This window comes from Neovison vison, chromosome 13 (assembly GCF_020171115.1).
Source record: "Neovison vison isolate M4711 chromosome 13, ASM_NN_V1, whole genome shotgun sequence".
NCBI classification, from domain to species: Eukaryota; Metazoa; Chordata; class Mammalia; order Carnivora; family Mustelidae; genus Neogale; species Neogale vison.
The window spans coordinates 18,080,696-18,102,759 of record NC_058103.1 but is presented as its reverse complement, the minus strand read 5'-3'; the positions used below and the strand labels follow the sequence as shown (position 1 = coordinate 18,102,759).

Here is a 22,064-nt window from a genome sequence, read left to right as displayed (position 1 = left end):
GTTCGGTTCCTAACTCTGCAAGAAAGGGATTTGTAAATAAAAAAAAAATTAAAACCTTGCTTTGTAGAAAAGGCTTTATTTTCTTTACAATCTTTTTTTTTTTAATATTCTCTTTATTTATGAAAACTTCCCTAACCCTGCATCATTCTGCCAGCTTTTTTTTTTTTTTTTCCTGCTGACATTTTAATAAGCCAAGAGTTCCTTCCAAACAAGAACAGGCACTCCAGCAGGCCGGGGTTTGGGTCCCTACACTTACTTCCCAACTGGGTAAGCAGGCAAATTGCTAACTCTCTCTGACTCTTGTGACCCTGTCTATAAAATGGGGATGAGGACAGCAGTGTCTACCAGAGGTGGTGGTGAGGGACAAGGAAATCATGCAAAATGTATAGCCAGGTACCACCTACACAGTACAAACACAGTACCAACTGCGACTACTACCACCACTCATCTCTTATTATTATAATTATTATTATTATTATGACTGTTATTAATTACTTTCTCTCCCAATCCATGCTTTGGTAAAGGACCTTATTTACTCCCCTGCCTGTCAGCTTCTGGAGGACTCCTGCAGGCCTCCCTTCTTATATCCTGGCAGGCCCCCACCTAACCTTACCTTTTCACCTTGCTCTCTAGTGTTTTCTATCAAAAAGGGCAGCAAGCTGAGTTCACCCTCTACCTTGTCCCGCCAAGACACGGGTTCCCAACTGGACCTGGAAACAGGCCTTACATTGGGCTGTGTGCCCTCAGCTCCGTATACAGCTTCGTTCTTCAAGATTATCAGTGCAAGAAGGTCCATGAGAGCTGATCCAGGGACCATCCCCGTGGGGCCTTCAGAGAAGCCCACATTACAAAGGTCATATGGAACCACTGGTGGCCAGGAACTCAGCCTCTGGAGTCAGGAAGAATCCTGCTCTACCGCTCACCAGCTGTGTGACCTTGAGCAAGTCACAGCCTCTTGGGGCCTCCCATGTAATTACCTAGAAAAGGAAGTCCCTGACAGTACTTCCATCCTAGGGTTACTGTAAGCTTTCAATGAGATGCTGCTTTAACATAATGCCAAACATATTCTGCAAATAAGACTTCTTTTCCTTACTGTTATTTTAAACTTCGTTTCTTCTTCCCAGAAGCACTGATGAAGAAACAGCTGATGGAGAACTCTTAGCACCTGGGAGACCAGGATTTGGCACAACCTCGTACAATTAATAAACTGAGGGCGGAAGGCCACCCTATCTTGCCTGAACATCCCAACCATTCCCCACTCCAAAAGCATTTCCCTACATCCCCTCTGACTTTTACTCTCCACCCAGGTCATCATTACCCCAACCTTCCTGTGCACGCACATTACCCCAAGTCCCCTCCACCGATGAAAACGTCCAAATTCTCTAGCAAGGCATTCAAGACTCACCCAAACTTGCTAGCTTCATCTCCCAAATACCTCTCCACTCTCAACCACCCCCCACCCCCACCCAAGCCCTCTCTGAAGCCTTCTGTGAGCCAACCACTTAGAATGAGTTGTTTGTTGCTATCTGGTCGTCTTATGCGCTGCTTTTTTCTCTAAGGATCTGGTCCTGTATCTGCCTGTTCTATTACATGCAAAGGGCAGAATTTGTTAACATATCATATAATTAATTAATAAGTCTGCTAACAAATACATGATTGAGTGAGTAAAAGAGTACACTTATCCCCCCTCTATTCTCAACATGGAAACTTCAGCCCAATTATGTATTCCCCTGCTCTCAACTCTCTAATACCTCCCATCTCACTCCGATGAAGAACTCAGGCAATTGTAAGCATTGGCCTACAAAGGGCAGCCCCAGACATTATATAAAGTGATGGGTATGGCCAGAAGTGGCCCAGTGGCTAGAGTCTGCCAAACCTGCCTTAGCACAGTAGGTGCCCCAAAAGTATTTGCTGAATGAATCAAGGGAGAAATGGTACCCCAGGAGGCTGTGCTGAGCCAGTACCAACAGGTCCCCAGGTGAGAACAACCCCAGGGCTGTCAGTTGGATGCCATCCTCCCCCAGCTACCCCCAGCACCACCTCCCAGCTCTTGCCTCTTTTAAACCCCATCTGCCTCATGCTCCATCCTCCAGGCCAGTCCCTGTGGGCAATGAGGCCACCCCTAGCCTTGAGATCACCCACCCTGGGAGGGAAAGCCGCAGCCAAACAGACATGATTCCCAACAAGACCGGTTTTCATGCAAATGTCCTCAGTAATAAAAGAGGTGCAAATTGAAAAACATAAAATAGATGATATAGGAGCCAAAGTATGTCTAAATAGATTGGAGCTGGAGTTTTCCATAATGTGTCAGTGAGTCTTTAACATGCAAATGAGTCGCTTCCCTCCGGGTATTTTAAAAGACCCTGTCAGCCGTGAAATATGTCTGTCGGTGAAAAACACCTTTCATTATTAAACCCTTTGCTAATGAATCGCCTCCCCTGTTCTGTTTACTTGTCTGACTTTCACCTGAGTTGTCTCTCCCAGGAGCACACACTTTGGGGGAGGGGAATGGAGCTTGAGGACACAGGGACCCTAACACCTCCACATCGGATAACATTATTAGCAACAACCAACCTTTACAAAGCCCTTTGCTCTCATTTACCTCCTTAGATACTGAACACGACCCAGGAAGATGAAACAAATATTATTATCACCCACAGGCATAAATAAGGAAAGGAAGGAGCACAGGGGGTGAGATTTTTCCCAGGTGACTCAGGAGTAAACAGCAGCATTAAAGCTTGAGCCTGTCTATGGCACATGACCTCCTTCATGGACTTGCAACCCTCCGTTCACCAGTGTTCTTACCACGGTTCACAGGTAACCGAGTCAGTCACTGTGGGCAGCAACTTCGATTTTTGACCCTCTACCAGGCCCAAACAATGGCAGCACATAGAAGACATGGAAATCAACACAGCAGACTGTCAACCAAAGCACCGCACCAGAAACGACCCATTCCAGTCCAGAAAGCTTAGAAGAGCTGTGTTATCGTTCACTCTATGAGAAGAATGGAATCCATCTTGCTGGGCCATAAGGGAATACCCCAGCAGGTGATAAACCAAGGCAAAAGGGAAGTGCGGAAAGATCTACACCTGGGAAGCTGATGGTCGAATGAAATGTCCAACCCCTGGACACAACTAAATGGGGAACCAAGCATTCGCTTTTTGTGGTGGGTCAAGAGTGGCTAGGCCTATCAGTTACCAACCACCTGCAGCCCCCTCCCCATGCCACATCCCAGCACAAGAAGCAGGGAATCACCCTTCCCTGCTTGGTGCACAAGTGAGAATGACCAGAAAAAAAGCACTTTGGCTCTAATTGCATCAATCCCATAAGTGACCACAGCCTCCCCCCACCTCCTAAAGAGGCTATTAGAGGAATTGAGCATTGTTTCTTCTGTCTGCTCCCAAGATTGGAAAAGACCCAATGAGAGGATCAGGTTTTCAGGGAGACCTGAAAATGTTTCATGACGTGGCTAAACAGCAAACAAGATAGAGGATACCATCATGTCTCAAGTCTGGAAAGAGGCAGAGTCAAAGCCCGGGGACCACAGCATTGGCCTGATTCAGGTTTCTAACCTGCCCTACCACCAATGATGAGGTCCAAATGTAATGATACTCCCTTCCCTAGGGTTTGAGGTCCAGAAGGTGATTGAATCAATATTGATTAAATAAAGGAATCTCTAGGCGCCTGGGTGGCTCCATGGGTTAAGCCTCTTAACCTCTGCCTTCGGCTCAGGCCATGATCTCAGGGTCCTGAGATGGAGCCCCACATCAGGCTCTCTGCTCAGTGGAGTACCTACTTCCCCTGCCCGACCCCTGCCTGCCTCTCTGCCTACTTGTGATGTCTGTCTGTCAAATAAATAAATAAAATCTTTTAAAAACAAATAAATAAAATAAAGGAATCCCTGGCTGAGACCAAGGTCCCAGAGCAGACGGGGAAAATAAATCTCACCCAGGCAAGGAATAGAAATTCTTTGGACTTTGCTCTCCACCATCCTGGGAAAGTGGGGAATCAGGGAGAACAGTGGAAAACCAACCACAGAGAACACGCGGCAGGTTAAGAGATGGGTCATTGGAATGCCTCTGACACAAGAATCCAAACCCAGGAGATTTGGTGAGTGAGTTGGGGGCAAGGGGGCTGAGCAGGGAGTCGGGGAATGGATGCCAGAAACAAGCACTAGTCTTATCTTTAGGTCCCCTTTCTGACAAGAAAATGTATATATCAAGAAAGAACAAAATGCAAGCTCTCCTAGCAGAGGTCAAATCTTATATCTGAGGGCCAAGCCAATAATGACACAAAAGAACATGATGTAACCCAGGAAAAATGACACAAGCGTAGACTTCGTGAAAATCTGCATATGCAATAACGTAGGGGCAAATTAACAGTGTGCTCGGTCATATGCACCTGTTTACCCTAACTACAGAAAGTTAAACTGGCAAACAAGGACACAAAGGCCCATAACCTGACGTGAAGAAAAAGTTGGTGCTTAAGTACACAGGACTTTTTTCCAACAAAGCAGAAGTACTCAAAAGTATGTCCCGCGCAGCTTCTCTATCTCCTAGGAGCATGCTAGAAATGCAAATTCTTGCTCCCCACCCCTGAGCTGGTGAGTCAGAAACTTTGGGGATGGGGTCCAGCATTCCGTGTGGTTTAACAAGCCCTCCAGGGGATTCTGATGCAGTCTAAAAACCTGTACGATAAGAAAATGCTTAAAGAAAACTTATGAAGGCACAGAGAAGTCAAATTCACTTTCAACTCCTCAAATATCTCTTGAGCACCCACTAAATGCCAATTATCATGGACAGGACCAATAAATACTTGTTGAATTGGGTGACTTCCTACCTAGTAGGAAGTAAACGCCACTTAACCTGGGGACAGAGCTGTGCTAGGTGTCTCCCAGAGGCAGCTCTCCATACACAGCACGTTTATAGGATGAACTGAAGTGCAGGGCGCCACAAGGCGCGGAAGATCCGGAGCGCTCTGGGGCACGCCGGGAGTCCAGGCGGAGCTCAGGGGTTTCGGCGGCGCCCCCAAACTCTCGTCCAGATCATGTCCAGACCAAGTCCAGCCCCGCGCCGCCGGCGCCTCGGAGCCCGTAGACCGCCTAGGGAGAAGCCGCCTGGGTAAGCCACCTGATAACCCCTCATCCAGCCCCAGCCCTGCCTACGTGCCAGAGCGTGCCACCCAAGAAGCCAGTCCCCGCTTCCGCCCACTGGTGAGCGGGGCTGAAGAGTCCCCGCAGAGGACCGCCCCTGCCAGTCACGTGGCCAGGCACCGGCCCCGGTGACAAGGTCGCAGGCCGGGGATTCTCTCCCCACTGTCCGAGCAGACGCAAGCTTTGGGCGCGTCTACATCGCCTCCCCCGCGCTCCACGCGCGGTGCAGCCCCGACGCGCCTGCCCTACTCACCCCTAGGGACGCGGGGACGTGACGCCAGGTTCCACGCCACACGCGGGTGATGGGGTTCGCAGGGACTTTGCTCTCCACCACCCTCTGATTGCGCCTAATGAAGCGGAGGCGCCGCGCGGCCTGCCGGGACTTGTAGTTCGTGGTTCCCTAAACCGCGGGCCGGGAGCCCGCACTTTCCCTGGCTTCTCCACGGAGGAGTCGGAGGAGTCAAAACACCAACACCTTACCTGAGCACCTGGGTGGCTCAGTGGGTTAAGCCTCTGCCTTCCGCTCAGGTCATGATCTCAGGATGCTGGGATCAAGCCCCGCATCAGGCTCTCTGGTCAGCAGGGAGCCTGCTTCCTCCAATCTCTCTGCCTGCCTCTCTGCCTACTTCTGTCAAATAAATAAATAAATAAAATATTTTAAAAAAAAAAAAAAAAGACACCTCACCTATCAGAAGGCCTTGTATCAAACCCAGCTGAGGACTCATAGTCTTCCTGAAAACTTGTGTTCAACAGTCTTAACGAAGGAGGCATAGATTCATGTTTCATTGAAGGATGGAGATGTGGGTTTATGTATTTTTTAATTTAATTCTATTTATTTATTTGACAGGGAGAGAGAGAAATCACAAGTAGGCAGAGCAGCTGGCAGGGAGAGAGGGGAAAGCAGGCTCCCCGCCAAGCAGAGAGCCCAATGCGGGGCTTGATTCCAGGACCCTGAGATCATGACCTGAGCTGAAAGCAAAGGCTAAACCCACTGAGCCACACAGGCGCCCCAAGGGTTTGTGTATTTTAAATAACGTTTTAGAACAAGTAGGCAAGCAACTGACAGTTGCTCAATAGTGAGAATGTGCTGGTTAATCTTCATTATCTTTGGCCCCCATTCGTTCATTCATTGATTTGTTTTGCATGTTTATAAGATGTAAGTTGGAGACATCCATCAGATGTGCATTCATTTCACAGATATGTCTTGAGCTACTTCCTGGGGGAGCAGAGTTGGGGCGGGGGTGGGGCAGAATTCACCTATCCATGCAATACAATTTCAGTCAAAGTTCCAGCAGGATTTTTTCTGGACTATCACAGGCTAATCTAAAATTTATATGCAAAAACAAAGGGTAAAGCATTGCCACTCCTGAAGGAGAGTAATATGTTTCAAAGACTTGGCCTTTTGTAAATCAATTTTATTATAATGATGTAAAAATTAAGGCCATTTGGTATTAATTAGTATAAAGATAACCAGAGTGGGGGAAAGAAATCAGCTTAGAGAACCCAGAAACAGACCCAGGCATATGTGGTATCTTGTTATATGACAAATCCCAGATATATGACCTATATTGCCAGATTATAGGTCAATGGGGAAAGACACATCATTCAGTATATGAGCTGGAACAACTAGTTATCTGTTGGATCCCTCATTCACCCCACAGGTAGACTTGCAAGGAGAAAAACAAAATCAAAAATTTTAGAAGAAAGTAGAGGAAAACATCTTGCGATCTCAGGGTAGGGTTTATTAAATGACACAAGCACAAACTATATACAAACCTTTGATAAATCTGGGCTGCATTAAATTCAATAACTTTTCTTCATCGAAGGGCATGAAAAGACAAACCACAGACTAAGACAACCGATGCACAGGGACAGCAGTAGTGTAGAATTGCCTAACACAGTCCCTGCTGTCTCAAGTTTGTGGTGTATACGTGCTGCGATAGGAACATAAATAATTTTCAAGCAGTGTAAGAAGTGTGAGCTGAAGGTATGAACAAAGTGGTTTAGGAACACAAAGAAGGGAACAGTAATTTTGCCCAGGAGAGTCTGAAATGCTCCATAAACTAAGAACTGACTTGGAGGCTGGGATTTAAAGGTTGAATAGGGGCTCCCTGGAGAAGGTTGTTTGCATCAAAAAAATCATATAAAGAAAGCATAAAGATGCAGTAAAATACAGTAAAACAGATAAGGGATATTTAAGTTAAAATGGGAAGTTTAAAACCAGAGAGAAGACAGAATAAATATATTAAATACTTAACATGGTTACTCTAACTGCACCCAAAGTTTAACCATGAAAATGTTACTAGCAGGCTAGCTGTTACCCTGAGGAATGGAAATGGGGGAGGGGGGCTGGAGAACTTTCAGTTTACTCCCTGTGCCCTTTTATATTTGAATTTTTTTTACAATGAATGTGTGTATAACTTTTACAATTAGAATTTAATTATTTAAACATTTTTTTAATTTTATTTAAACATTTTTTAAATTTGTAAGCCTTCAAGTTCAATATGGTATGCTGAGTACATTCCTTTAAGTCCACTCCTTCCTAAAATCCCATGAAAATGACAGGAAAGGAATTTAAAAAAAAAAAAAAAAAAGCATAACACCGAAAGGGAACAAATGAAGAGACAATAGCAGATAGGAAAAATCAAAAAATAAATGTGGGAAGCTCCGGCAAATGAGGCACTTACAGAAAAGCCCCAGAAGTTCTTATTTTAGAGTCTAGTCTAGGATCTGGACCTCCATAATCCTTAGAAAGCTCCCTCAGTGATTTTAATGGGCAGCTTAGTGGAAAAGCTCTCTTTTGGACAGAGAGGCAGTTCATGTAGTGAACGAGTGGAAAAGGAGGCAGTTCATGTAGTGAAAAGCTGGTGAATTGAGAACAGTGGTTCTCAGGCGGGTTAGAATCACCTGGAGAGCTTTAACAACACTCCTGGGGCGCACAGTCGGTTAAGTACCTGACTTTGGCTCAGGTCCGGATCTCAGGGTCCTGGGATGGAGCCCTGTGTTGGGCTCCTGGCTCAGAGAGGAAGTCTGCTTGTCCCTCAGCCTCTCTCCCCATGTGCACACAAAGACACACGTGTGCTCGCTCTCTCGTTCTCTTTCAAATAAATGAATAAAATCTTTAAAACTATTGACAACAACAATCCTCCTGGGCCACACCCTGACCCTTTTAAGGTGTGATGATTTTGTAGAGCTCCCCAGAGGGTTTCAATGTCAATGCAAGGTTAGACTCCCCTGATTTAGAGTTAGAGAGTCTTGTTTCAATGTGTGACTTAAAGTAAGTTGTATGCAATAGATGAATCACTAAATTCTACCCCTGAAACTAATAATACAGTAAATGTTAATAAAAATTAATTTTTAAAAGCAGATGTGCTAATTTGGCAAAGCCTGAACTTCCTTCTTGATTTACCAATAATAAAATGGTAGTTTCCTTCTTGATAAAATGTATTAACTATTATCAGTCCTACCTATCTCAGAGTTTCTTGTGAGGGTCAGGTGAGATGGGGTGTGTTCTTTGGAAACTGGGTATTTCTCTGAAGACATGTCCCATCACACTTAGAAGAAAATCTAAACTCTTTACCCAACTCACGCAGCTCCTCCAGACCTGTTCCTACTCCCTCTGTCTCTAGCCTCATTTCCTACCTTCCCTCCCCCAGCTCATGCCACTCCAGCCCAACCAGCTTCCTGTCTGTTCCTCCACCTGCCAAACTGGCTGCTGCTAAGAGGCCCTTACACTTGCTGTTCCCCCATAATTTCAAAGGTCTGCTCCATCCCAGCAATCTGTTCTCTGTTCCAATATGACCCCTCCAGAGAGGCCATCCCTGACTACTCTCATGTAACCACCACCATCCACCACATTCCCTGAGGCACACTCTATCCATTTACACTGCTTTATTGTTATAACACTCATCAGTACTTGAAATTATATTATTCATTTGTTTAGATGGCTTTTATCTGTCTCCTCCATTCTAAGCTTCATTAAAGCAGGGGTTTAGATCCTTAGTGCCTAGAAGGGAGACAGACAACAGACCAAAGAAACAACAGGATAGTTGCATAATGTAATAAACCCTATAAAGGAAAAAAGCAGGGAGTGTGTGAAAAAGACTAACGAGAGGCCAAAGATAGTGTTTGGATAGAGAAGTCAGGCAAGTTGTCTTTGAGGAAACTACAACCTGATGGATGAACAAGTCACCCATGGGGAAGCTGAGGACTTATATTCCAAGCAAAGGGAACAACAAGTGCAAAGGCCCAGGGGTAGGAAAGAGCCCAGCATGCTTGAGGAACAGAGAGGAGCCCAGTGTACCTGAGGCAGAGAGAATGGTGTGGGAGGAGATAGGAGAGGCAGGTAGGGGCCAGGTCACACAGGGCCTCAAAGCACTCACTGGTTTGGTTTTAGTCCAGCTGCACTTGGAAGCCATTGAAAGGTTATGTTGAGATGGGATATAACCAAAGAAGCTAAATAGAAAATGCACTGAGCAACCAAAACCACAGAGGGAAGCAGCTAACTTATCTCAGAACTTGCCAAAGTCCCGGTTGTGTTTCTGAGGCAGCAGGGCTGGGAGTTGGTAAACTGCGTATTCAGAATACTATCCAAGAGAGGTGTTCATGCAGGACGCTGTGTGTCTTGTCCCTAAAGTGAACCATCTGGGAGGAGGCCTCAGACAGCAGCCAACCAAAGGAAAAGCAAGAGAATCCAACGTGCAAGTTTCTTGATTATGGCAATGAGAAAAGATTACTGCAGAAGAAGTAATAAGGGAACTGTGTTCTTTACGGAAGGGAAGAGCCTTAAGGCCTGTAGTAGAGGAAGCAGGAAAGCTGTATTTGGTTCACAGCAGCATTCCATAGGCGAGCAATACCCTGCTGGAGTCACAGCCACAGAAGGAAGCATGAACTGGAGGGCCAGAGCTTGTGTTAGCACCTGCCCAGGACAGAGTGTCGACCCACAGCCAGGACCAGAGAAGGTCAGGGTCCAGCTTCGCCAGAGGGCAGCTGAGCATTGCCCAGAGGATCTCCAGACCAATCCATACGCCATATGCATTTGTATGCGAGGTCCAAGAGCAGAGGCTAAGGTTGAAGAGAGTGCAGGGTCTGCTGGCTCTGAACACTTCTGGGTATCAATGACCATGAGATGGAAACCTGCTCAGCCTGCCCCATGGGATGTTCAGACTAGCCTGGGCTTGATGGAAATCTAAAGAGATTTTTTTTTTAACACCTGGAAGGAAGGAAATCAAGATGAGTTATTTGGAATTCATTTCCAACCCAGGGGCTGGAGTGACATGGAAAGCAGGAATTTCTTAATCTGCCTCTGACTAGCTGAGGAATCCCACAAAAAGCACATTACACAGTTCGGTTTTCTTCTTTTTTTTCCCAGCTTTATTGAGTTATAATTGTCATACCCTTTAGTTTTCTTATCTGTCATAAAGAAAAGGGGAAATTCCTTGCAAGAAACAGCTAATATATCTCCAGGTAAAAACCAAATGAATTCTTTTTTTTTTTTTTAAGATTTTATTCACTTATTTGACAGACAGAGATCACAAGTAGGCAGAGAAGCAGGCAGGCATTGGGGGGGGTATCTCCCCGCTGAGCAGAGTGCCCAGTGCAGCTGGATCCCAGAACCCTGGGATCGTGACCTGAGCGGAAGACAGAGGCTTTAACTCCCTGAGCCACCCAGGTACCCCACCAAATGAATTCTTAAATCAGTATACTGATTTAAGAATTCTAAATCAGTATACTGGAGAGATTTGTGTGTGTGAGTGTTAAGGGTTGTGTGTACACATATATCATATATTTATTTATTTATGTACGCTAATAAATATTATTTATGCATATATATGGTATCATTTATCAAGCACTTACTATTGCCGGATGCTAGTCTAAGTACTTTAAGTATATTTTCTCATCTAACATTCATGATATATGAGATAGATACCATTTTTATCCCCATTTTATAGCTGAGCAAACTAAGGCACAGAAGTCAGGCAGCATGTCCAAGATCAATTTGCAAGGGCATAGCTGGGATTCTGTCCCATGAGTCTGTCTCCAGAGCCCATGCTCTGGAATGAGCAGCCCACACTGATCATAGGTGTATTAAGAGGGAATCATTTGAGACAAATGTCTGGAGCCAAAGTAAACTATGGCCCTGAGAAAATAGGCTGGCTCAGGTTTATTATCAACCATTAATTGACCACAGCTCTCAGTTAAGAGGCAGGATGGGCTGCGAGTTTGTTTAGCTGGCTCTAGCCCTGCCTATGCTTCTGGTTGGCTGCTGACCTCGAACCTTGGACCAGCCATTTTCCCTCTCTGGGACTCAGGATCCTCTTTTGTAAAGTAAACAAATTTGGGGGGCAGAACCCTTAAGACCCCTCCAGCATTCACATTCCACGATTCTTTGAGTCTGTAAGCAATGTCCAGCCTCCCATAGACTGACATGGAGGGCACAGTTGAGCAAGCCCCTGGGCTGAATACCCTCTGTACCCTGCTGGAGGCCCTCTCTCCACCCTTCTCTGCCCTGCCCCATGCCCAGGCTGCACCGGCTGCATCCCTGGGGCTCCATTGTCCTCTGTCTTACAGTTGGGTTCGGCCACTGGTAAGCATGGGCAGGAGACAGGGGGGCCAAGGAGAGAGAGGCTCAGATATCTGTTCCCCCCACCTCTCTCTCTCTCTCTCTCTCTCTCTCTGTCACACACACACACACACACACACGCACGCACGCGCGCGCACACTATCACTTACTGTGTGTGCTGCTATTCTTTGGGTCTGCGTTCAGGCAGTGGCCGTGTTCCTCTCCTGCCACAGCTCCTGCCTGGGCCCTTCTGCCCAGCCCTAGCTCTCACTGGCCTGCAGGAATACCCACACTGAACCCCCTTAGACCTGGGAGCAGTGACGGCTTTCTGCTCTGCTAGCGCCCCGCTGCTTCCCCACCACTTGATGGGTCCCTACTGCCTGTCCCTTCTCCAAGCAGTTCATTCATTCAACAATGCATTTCAACCCCTGAACATGCATCTATTTCCCATAGGACCCTGACTGCTGCAGCCCCATAGGAAGGGAGGTGGTTTCCTCCTTGTCATTGCTGCCATGACATCAGAAAGTTCTCCATGTCCCAGGATTTGCAGACTCCAACACAGGAACCCCACAACACAGAAATCTCCCCCCAAGCAAAGTCATACAGACTTCCCCACCAAGCCCTACCACTAGCTACGGACCTAGAGACTGGCACTTTCAGAGTAGAAGCAGGATTCCCCAATTCTCCCACAGTGCTAGGAGCATCAACACCAGTATTTTATCAGCCAATCTATAAAAAACCCCTTCATCTCTGAAAGAGAGATGACATGGAGTCTGACCGATCTGGGTTTGAATCTTGACTCAGCTGCTCACTGGCTGTGGCCTTCCTGTGCGTTAGATTCCTCTTCCGTGAATTGGGAATAATGATATCTGCTCTCAGGCTAACTGTAAGGATTGACTAAAACAGTCCATGCAAGGGCTTAGTACGATGCCTGGCAAATACTAAGCAAATGCTCAATAAATGATTGATTCCCTTTCTCTATTAGGCAACGGGGAGGAGTGGGGAAGCCATGAAAACAATTTGATGAGGTAAAGTGGCTTCTCCAGAAATACTATACCACCTCCTTCAGTTATGTAGTGGAATAGCCAGGGACTGGTATGGCTGTGGACCAATGCAGGGGAGGGGGAAAAAAAAAAAAAGAACAACTCATCAGAAAGCAGGCCTTTGTCAAAACAAAACAAAACAAAAAAAGCAAAAAAAAAAAAATTACAATGCTCAAACCCAACTGCAGCAAGCAATTACAGAACAATAGTTAAATACTTTCTATAATTAGAGAGAGAAACTATCACAAGTGATCAGAGCGCCTTTGTCTGCACTGACCCTCTATACCCAAAGATCTTGGCTCACGTGAGATAGAAGCTGGGGAAAGAGGCTGGGGATTTTGTGTCTCTTTGAGTTTTCTTGAGACATTAAATCTCACACCATCCTTCTGTTGCCAAGAAAGAAGGGCAGAGGAGACAGTGAGGACCCCCTCATCTGAAAAGAAAGGTAATTGGAAACATGACTTATGTCAAGGGCTAATTTGATCCTGAAAGAGGAAAGGGTCGTACAGCTTCCCCCAAGAGCTGCTTGGGGGGCTGGTCCTAACTGGTCCTACCCTGAGGAGGGATGGGCTGACGTCTCTATGGGAAGGCGAGGCACATGGGTGTTGGCCTCCGCCTATCATTGCCTCTTTTACTGAAGCCTGAGCAAATTCCTACCATTAACAGGGGATACTCTGGACAAAAGCAAAGGAGAAGATATGCCCACAAACATTCCTGTTAGAGAATTGCTCTCTTGGTTGTGACAGAAGGACCAAGCTAGCTTCCTCGCCCAGAATCTCTCTGCCTGCCCAGGCACTGCTTTTCTCCTGGGTCCCCAGGTTCCTCTTCCCTTCCTTCTCCTCGGTCCCACCTAACTCAGACACTTCCTTCTATATACCCTTCCTATCTTTCCCTTCCTCACCATTCCTGTCATCACAAGCATTGTCAAGCTCCCCATGCATCCCCACGTATAGACTTTTCCACAGACTTCCATCCGGTCCCACTTCTTCCAGACTCCTCTTCCTCACAGACATTCCACAAATCACCACCTAAAATACTGCATTTACGATGGCATTCTCTATACTGGGACTTTCTCAGCTACGGTATGGGTGCCCCTGGTAGGCACTAGACAATTTTAGGTGACGTAGTACACACACTTTGACTTCTGCCCAGGTCCTCTTTACCAGGCCAGTATCCTCATTACTCAGCTCCTGTGAGTATTGGCCATTGACAGTTCACAGCTGCCCCATCCTCCAGAAAATTAATAGGGTGGAAGGGCGCTGCCTCTTTGGGAAATATCTGGAAGGTTACACCCTCACCCATTCCCACATTGTGCTCTCAGGAAGGTATCCTGTTTCTTGAATACTGGGATGCCACAAACGGTTTCTTTGGGAGAAAACCAGGCCAGTCTGGAAAAATCTAGGACACCTGAAGTTCAGTTCCACAAGAGGCCATGGAGACCTAATTGTCTTCCACTTTGTACCTGGAAGAAACAATTATTGGGTGTCTACCGTGTCCCAGGTACTGAGCTACTGTTAAGCACCAGATCTTGTTCTGAGCACACTGATAGAAATAATGTGATTTTCCCGCCCTACTGAAAAACCCACTGCCTGATGGTGGACACAGATTGTTGTTTTTTAATTTTACAATCAATTTTTAAAATGCAGTGTAGACATGTATAAAGTAAAGCTGGGCAGGAGGGGGGCAGTGGGGAAGAAGGGGAAGGCGGGGAGCTCCTCTGTTTCTGTTAGAATGGAACAGGATAAAGTTCAGGATTCATCAGTTGGGTTCCAGTGTAGACTCTCACACTCACTAGCTGAGAGCCCCCAGGCAAGTCAGTGATGGTGTCTGCTAGCAAAAAAAAAAAAAAAAGAGCAATTGAAATGCCCTTAAAAAAGGCTGGAAGGCTATACATCAACTTAATGGACATAGTGTCTGGGGAATAGGATTGCAGATGATTATTTTCTTCTGTTTGTTTTTCTATTTTTCAAACTTTCACAGAGAACAGAATCCTTTTGAAATCAGAAAAAAGAGAATCACTAGATTTTTTTAATGTGATTTAGTTCTCAGAGTATGTTCCAATGTGCACTCTCCAAAGGCATCTCTCCTCCTTCCCTTACTTTATCTGTTTATCTATCTGGCAGAGTTCACCAAAGGGTAGTTTTTAGGACCACCTTCTTCCAGATCCCCTGGAAGTCTTTTTTTTTTTTTTTTAAGATTTTATTTATTTACTTGAGAGAGGTGGGGGAGCACACACAGAGGGAGAAGCAGACTCCCTGCTGAGCAAGGAGCCCCATGTGGGTCTCCATCCCAGGACTCTGACCTGAGATAAAGGCAGACGCTTAACCGACTGAGCCACTCAAGAGTCCTTGAAAGTCTTCTTATAGACAAATTCCAAGCCCTCCTCCCTGGATTCAGATGGCCTGGAGTAGGGCCCAGAAATCTGTATTTTGACAGGCTCCCTAAATGATTCTAGTCTCGCATAAGCCCGAGAACCACTTTGAGGTGAACGAAACATTCCTTTTTTTTTTTTTTTAAGATTTTATTTATTTACTTAACAGAGAGAGAGAGAGATCATAAGTAGGCAGAACAGCAGGCAGAGAGGCAGAGAAGCAGGCTCCTTGCTGAGCAGAGAGCCTGATGTGGGGCTCGATTCCAGGATCCCGAGATCATGACCTGAGCTAAAGGCAGAGGTTTAACCCACTGAACCACCCAGGTGCCCCTGAATGAAACATTCTATCTACATTAATTTTCCAGATAAGTAGGGCTTATCCACACATACGACTTTTTTCTAATTTTATACTTCCTTGTAAAATAAGTTCGCTGAGTAGAGTTTAAGTTTTCTGGATGACTAGGAGTCACATCCATGATATGGTGTAGACATTTCTGTTGAGCTGTATGGGACTGTCTCCTTTTCTAAAGGGTTCTGGGCTGTGACACTTCTATAATTCTATTTATTTTGTACTGTTATTCACCATCCAGTGTTTGCTATTCCTTTATTTAAAATCACTTTTTTACCAGCTCCTAGGACACAGATTGTCCCACGAAAAGAAATTGAGGCTCCTTAGAGCCTCCTATCCAAGGCTCCATCCAGACCTGGAGATGGAAATGAAAGATGATCCTGAAATATCTTGCGACACCAAAAAGCATAGACAATTTGGATTGGATCAGGAAAACTCAGAAGCCAACATGAAGAGCCTCCCACTTGCAAAAGGGTAGGACAGTCTAATTATCAATGGATTGAAGCACGTCAAGCAAGTATCTTTACCTCTGTGAGTTTATAATGGTACTCCAAAACAATAACAACCAAAAAAAGCTAAGTCACCTCTGAAGAATGCTAGAAAACCACCTAATTATTTTTATTTTTTTAGTTTTTCCACCTAATTATTTTTAGACGGGTCATTAAGGAGAATCAGGCATTCATTCTCTTTTTCCTTTGTGAAATTCTCTTTTACAGAAGTATGCCAGCCAGTGAGCAAAAAGGGAATGAGCGAACATCACCAGTCTGCAGTTCCTAATGATTTATGGGTGTAGCAATGGTGACGTCTACTAATATCACAAGAAAGACCACCAGACTTTGAATTTTCCTGATAGAAGTAAACACCACCATCTGTGAAGTCGCTCTGTGCCTCCCCCCAACCCCACGACAAAAAGTCAAAACCTTATATCTGATCAAGCTCCTAGATCTAATGAAGAATTTACAAGAAACAGAGGAGGAAAACCATCACAAAGAGGCAAAATCAAGGCTATAGGAAACTCTAGGAGGCAAATGATCTGATCTCTTCAACAAAATATTGCATGAAAAAAACGAGATGGAAAGGAAAAGAAAGAACCTACAGGTAAAGAGGTATGAGACACATCAACCAGTCACAACGGATAAACTTTACTTGGACCTTGATTCAAATAAGCAATATATATTAAAAAAGAAATCAAGAACACACAGGAAAGATACAAAACAAAAATGCCAAAATTGACTGGATATTTGACGGTACTGAAGAATTTGTTATTTTTACATTTAGGTTTGGTTGTGGTTGTTTTAAAAGGACTGCATCTTTTAGAAAAGAGCACTGAAATTTTTGCAAATAAAATATGACATTTGAGATTTGCTTCAAAATAATCTGGGGGAGGGAGTGGGAAGGAGTACCATGGGCAAGATTGGCCCTGTGTTGAAAAATGTTAAAGCTGGTGCTGAATTCATCAGGTTCATTTTTCTGTTCTCTCTACTTTTGAATATGTTTGAGATTTTTATAAATAAAATGTTCTGCATATTCATGGTTGAAACTTGAAAATTTCAGAAAAGTAAGAAAAGAAAATTTAAATTATCCGTAATCCCATCCCGCTGAGATAATCACTACTATCAATTTACAGTATACCCCTCTTGCCTTTTAAATAATACATTAGGAATCCTGCTGTGAATATTGTTTTATAATCTGCTTCTTTCACTTAAGATAGTATATATTTCCCTTGTCATTAAAAATTCTAAAACATTATTAGTCTTAATAGTTTCAATAGTATTTTAGCTCCTAACATTTAGTCAAAATTAAATGTTGCTAACTAAAAATTTTGCTGCTCCAAACATCTTGAAGATCTTTATTTGGGAAAAAAGTAGAACTAGTAGTTAAAAGAATATAAATATTTTCAGGTATTTAATACCCACTGCCAAACTGTTCTCTAGAAAAGTTTTATCCTTTAATGTTCCTTCCAGGAGTGAGGTAGAATTCCCCTTTTCCCAAAACCTTATACTTCTGGCAGCTTTTATTTTTCCCTATTTCATAAGGAATTCTAGTTCGAAAGAACCACTGATACATGTGTTGGAGCCTGATGGGCCTATCTTTGAATCCTATGAGCTCTGTGACATATTGTGAGAGTTACTTAACATCTCTGGATCTGGGGAAAGAATAGCATTGGGAGGTCATAGCCATTGAGTAAGATCATAAATGTAATGATATATTATGTGTACATTTCTTAGCATGGCCTGGCTTGGTAAATGTTAGCTGTAACTATCATCACTATCATTACCATTACATATTACCTTCCTATAGAAAACAATTCATAGCTCTTGTGACAACTGAGGAGGCTTTTTTCACTTCCTTCTGCATTCAAGCTGTATTTGAAATAAGTTAGGGTGTTTGGGGTTGCATCCCAAAGAAACCCAAGTCAAAAATGAAAAAGCTGCAGCACCCAAAGGTAAGAAGGCCGTAGAGAACACTGTCTGACTGTGTCCTTAGCAACTCCCTTGGTCTGCCCTTCTCCGTCTGTTGTTTTCAACCCCATACTGATGTCCCTGGGGTAATACAGCTAGCCAACAAAAGAGAGGCAACTAAATCTACAGACCTCTTCATTCACTTCTGGGGGGAAAAAGAAAGTTCCTGCCCACTACCCTCCAGTTAGACCTTGAGATACATGATTGGGAACAGTTTTATTTACTTTTTACTCTCTAATTTTTTTTGGGGGGGCGTAGAATTTGATAAGCTGATTCTCAAGGGAAGATCCAAGAGAAGTATTTCTGAGGCTACTGAATGAGCAGAACAAGGTAAGAGGACCAGTTGTAAGAGGAACAGAATAAAGAACCCCAAACAGATCTACACAAACAGACATTTGCTACAGGCAGAGGTGGCCGGCAGATCCGTGAGGAAAGAGCAGAGTTTTTAATAAACGGTACTGATACAATTGAACATCCATGTAGAAACAATTGAAATTACACTCCTATTTCACCTCATGTACAGTAAGGAGTTCCAGGTGGAACTGACCCAAGTGTAAAGGGGAAAACTAGACAGCTGTTACAAGAGAATACAGAAAGGCATATTCAAGACCTTGGGACAGAGGAGAATTTCTTAGACAACACACAAAGAACATTAATCAGAAGATAAAAGATTCATAAATGTGCTCCATAATCAAAATTTTTCTGTTCAAAAAGACATATTATGTTGGAGAAAACAAAAAAGTAGAGAACTAGAAGTACCTGCAATGGACAAAGGACTAGTTTCCAAACCACATGAAGAATTGCCACAAACATGCATAGGAACACCTGGGTGGCTCCTTTGGTTAAACAAGCATTTTACAGCTCAGGTCATGATCTCAGGGTCCTGGGATCGAGCCCCACATTGGGCTCTCTGCTCAGCGGGGAGCCTGCTTCCCTCTCTCTCTCTCTCTGCCTGCCTCTCTGTCTACTTTTGATCTCTCTCTCTGTCAAATAAATAAATAAAATCTTAAAAAAAAAAAAAAGGATGAGCCTACCGAGTGTTGGAGGTGAGACTATAAACTGAATCGACCACTTTGAACCTGGTGTGGCATTATCCAGAAACAGGAAGCTCTACATACTATGACTCAGCCACCCACTCCTAAGTGTATATACCCTAGAGAAATTAATGCACCAATATTTAAGGCCTCATTGTTCAGTACTAACTCCAAATTGTAAGCAGCTCAAATGTTCATCAGTAGCAGAACACATAAAGTCTCAGACAAGTGACCCCATACTCACTGCACTAAAAATAGTTATAGTAATACTAATAACTAATCCTTATAGGGCACTTACTACTGATCTAGGGTTTTAATATATAAGTAATCATTACACATACATACATAGCTTAGCTATGTGTCAGGTACTTTTCTAAATAGGCTTCATGTATTTATCACATATCTCACACTTAATCTATGAAGAAGGTACAATTAATATCTCTTTTGTCAAATGGGGAGACTGAAGTCAAGAGGTTAACTAACTTGTTCAATATCACACAACTAGTGGTAAAGCTAGGAGTCTGCCTTCATGGCACATACCCATTAGAAAAAAGGTCTAAGGCAACCAGCTCATACAGAGTTAATAAGGAGAGCCTCGAGAATTAAAAAAACAAAAACAAAACAAAACAAAAAACAAAGGAGAAAGTCCATTGTGGCTGCCAGTTAGCTCAGATGGGGTCTCAGGAAACTTAGAGCAGAAATCTTTTTTTAAATAACAGCTTTATTGAGATATAATTCACATACTATAAAATTCACCCTTTCAAAGAGTACATTTCAGTGGTTTTTATTATATTCATAGTGTTGTACAACCATCATCACTATCTAATTTTAGGACCCTTTCAACACTATAAAAAGAAACCCACTGGTCTTTCCAGGTCCCCCTTCCCAGTCACCTCCCCCAAACCCTGGCCTTAGCCTCAGGCAACCACTACCCCAGGCTGTTACGGTCTTGCCTGTTCTGAGCTTTTCACGTAAATGGAATCATAACGTCTGGTCTCTTGTGACTGGCTTCTCTCACTTGGTGTAATGTTTTCAGGGTTAGTGTATGTTGCATCATGTCCTGCTGTAAGGGCCTATTTAGCCAGAGCGATTCCATCTCGGATTAAACAGCCATTTTGTTTTTTATGCAGTAAAATATGGTTGACCAGTCCCTGATAACAGAGCCCAAATACAAGGGCGGGTCAGGTCAGGTGGAGATAACAGCCTGAATGCAAGGATGAGTCAGGCCAGGTGGAGACATCCAATCACTATCTCCCTAAAGAATGTGGGCCCCACTTTTGGGGCATCTTTTGGGCGCCAATTCTGACCAAGGTGATAGGCTAGTTCAAATAGCCACTATAGGGTGAATTGTAATTCAATTGGCCACCCGTGTGTGACCCAGTATGACTATGTAACTTTCTCTGCGTGTTACAATCTCCTTGGCCACCTGTGTGTGGCCAGGCTCAATCACATGGCCTTTGCTCTATATAAGTTAGTTTGTGAGGCTGGGAGAGGTCACCCTCTCTGTAAGAGGCAGCCCCGACCAGGCGGTTTGACTCTTGATACTTGGCTCGAAATAAAGCTTTGTTTGACCTTCGCTTTATATCAGTCTTGCTCCTTTGATCACGGACCCTATCACTGCTGCTTCCTTTCTACCCTGTGGGGAAACATTTTGTCTATCCGTTCATCTGCTGATGGACATTTGGGTGGTTTCCACATTTGGCTCTTATGAATAATGCTGCTATGAACCTTGTGTACAGGTTTCTGTGGGAATATATTTTCATTTCTCTTGGGTGTATACCTAAGAGTGGAGTTTCTGGGTCATACAGTAACTCTATGTTTAACGTTTTGAGGAACTGCCAAACTGTTTTCCAAAGTAACTGCATGCTTTATTTCCACCAGCAATGTACGAGGGTTCCAATTTCTCTACATCCTCATTAATACTTGTTATTGTCTGTCTGTTTTCTTCTAGCCACCCTAGTGAGTGTGGAGTGGTATCCTAACATGGTTTGGAGCAGAATTCTTGACTGATGTTGAACGTGACCTTGAACTCAGCAAGGAAAATCTCTTTTATTCTCAAGCCTTCACCCAGCCTCTGCCAAGTCTCTCAGACCCCTGGTAAGAATGGACTCCTTCCTGTGAGCAAGGATAGACTCAAGTCCTTCACTTTCACTTGACCTTCCCACCAGTCACAGCTAGACCTGCTAGCTCCCTTGCTGGATGGATGCCGTCCAAAAAACAAACAAACAAAAATAAAGTTCACAGGATTTACCAACCATGAACATAATTACTTTTGCTATGGGCAGAGCTGGGCTTCCATTCTCAAATTGAGAGGTGCTAGATTCCTTTTCTCTCCACTTTTCTGGACTCCTCCTAGAGAAAGCCTCACTCCTAGAGTCTTCTCTTTTTGCCCTGGGAAAAAATTAATTTGCCTTTGTGGGGAACGGGTATTTAGGGGTAGCTTATTTTTGCAAAGGGGTGTAAATTCCACCAGCCACACAGACTCTGACTTCTATGATTTAAACTCTAAGATATGCTCAGGCCCTCATCTGAACGAATCGTTCTATACTATTATTGATGTGTAACTGGGTGATGGGTGTGAAAACTCCTTCTGTTAAGAGCTTGTGTTGATGGAATTTTTGAGGGGTGCTGCCCCAGGGTACACGTGTATCTGGTGAGTGAGGGACACCTGGGGATGTGGCAGAGCTGGTATAGGAGCCAGGAGGTCTTGGCCACTGACTGGGAACAGTCATCTTTTGTCTGTTAGTGATGTGAGAGCTAGAGACACCAGCCCCTCTGGGAGGGGGTCAGGGTAGAAGGCCAAAGTCATGTCAATAGGCATAGATCCAAAGGCTGCCACTACTACCTCTCAGCCCTTTCTCAAGCTGTCCCATCTGCTTAAGCAACTCTCCAACCCCACCTACGGCCCAAACCCCTGTCACTGTCCTTCTGGGCCTCACCCATTCATAGCACGTGACCCTGGTCAGGTGACATTACAGGAAACATGCTCTGAATTCCCAGGCCAGATTAAGTACCAGGTCTTGGATCCTTCCAAAGTATCTTGGGCTCACCTCCAGCACGGCACTTATCACATTGTGAGGTTGCCTCTTCA

General features: G+C 44.4%; 1 protein-coding gene and 1 long non-coding RNA gene across 4 annotated transcripts in view; one reads left to right on the top strand and one right to left on the bottom strand.

The window, feature by feature from the left end:
• Positions 1-22,064, bottom strand: part of ADCK1 (aarF domain containing kinase 1) — a 154,112-nt gene that overhangs the window by 117,119 nt on the left and 14,929 nt on the right. For 2 of the 3 annotated variants that reach the window (XM_044230318.1, XM_044230322.1), the window contains exon 1: positions 5,406-5,492. The exons of the other annotated variant lie outside the window; for it this stretch is intronic. The gene's annotated coding sequence lies outside the window, so the exon portion shown is untranslated. Of the gene's footprint in view, positions 1-5,405; positions 5,493-22,064 lie in introns of those variants that run through there. 3 annotated transcript variants of the gene reach the window in all.
• LOC122893360 lies at positions 4,931-16,959 on the top strand. Its single transcript, XR_006381619.1, has 3 exons — positions 4,931-5,120; positions 15,758-15,951; positions 16,194-16,959. It is a non-coding gene; the product is annotated as an uncharacterized LOC122893360 (long non-coding RNA).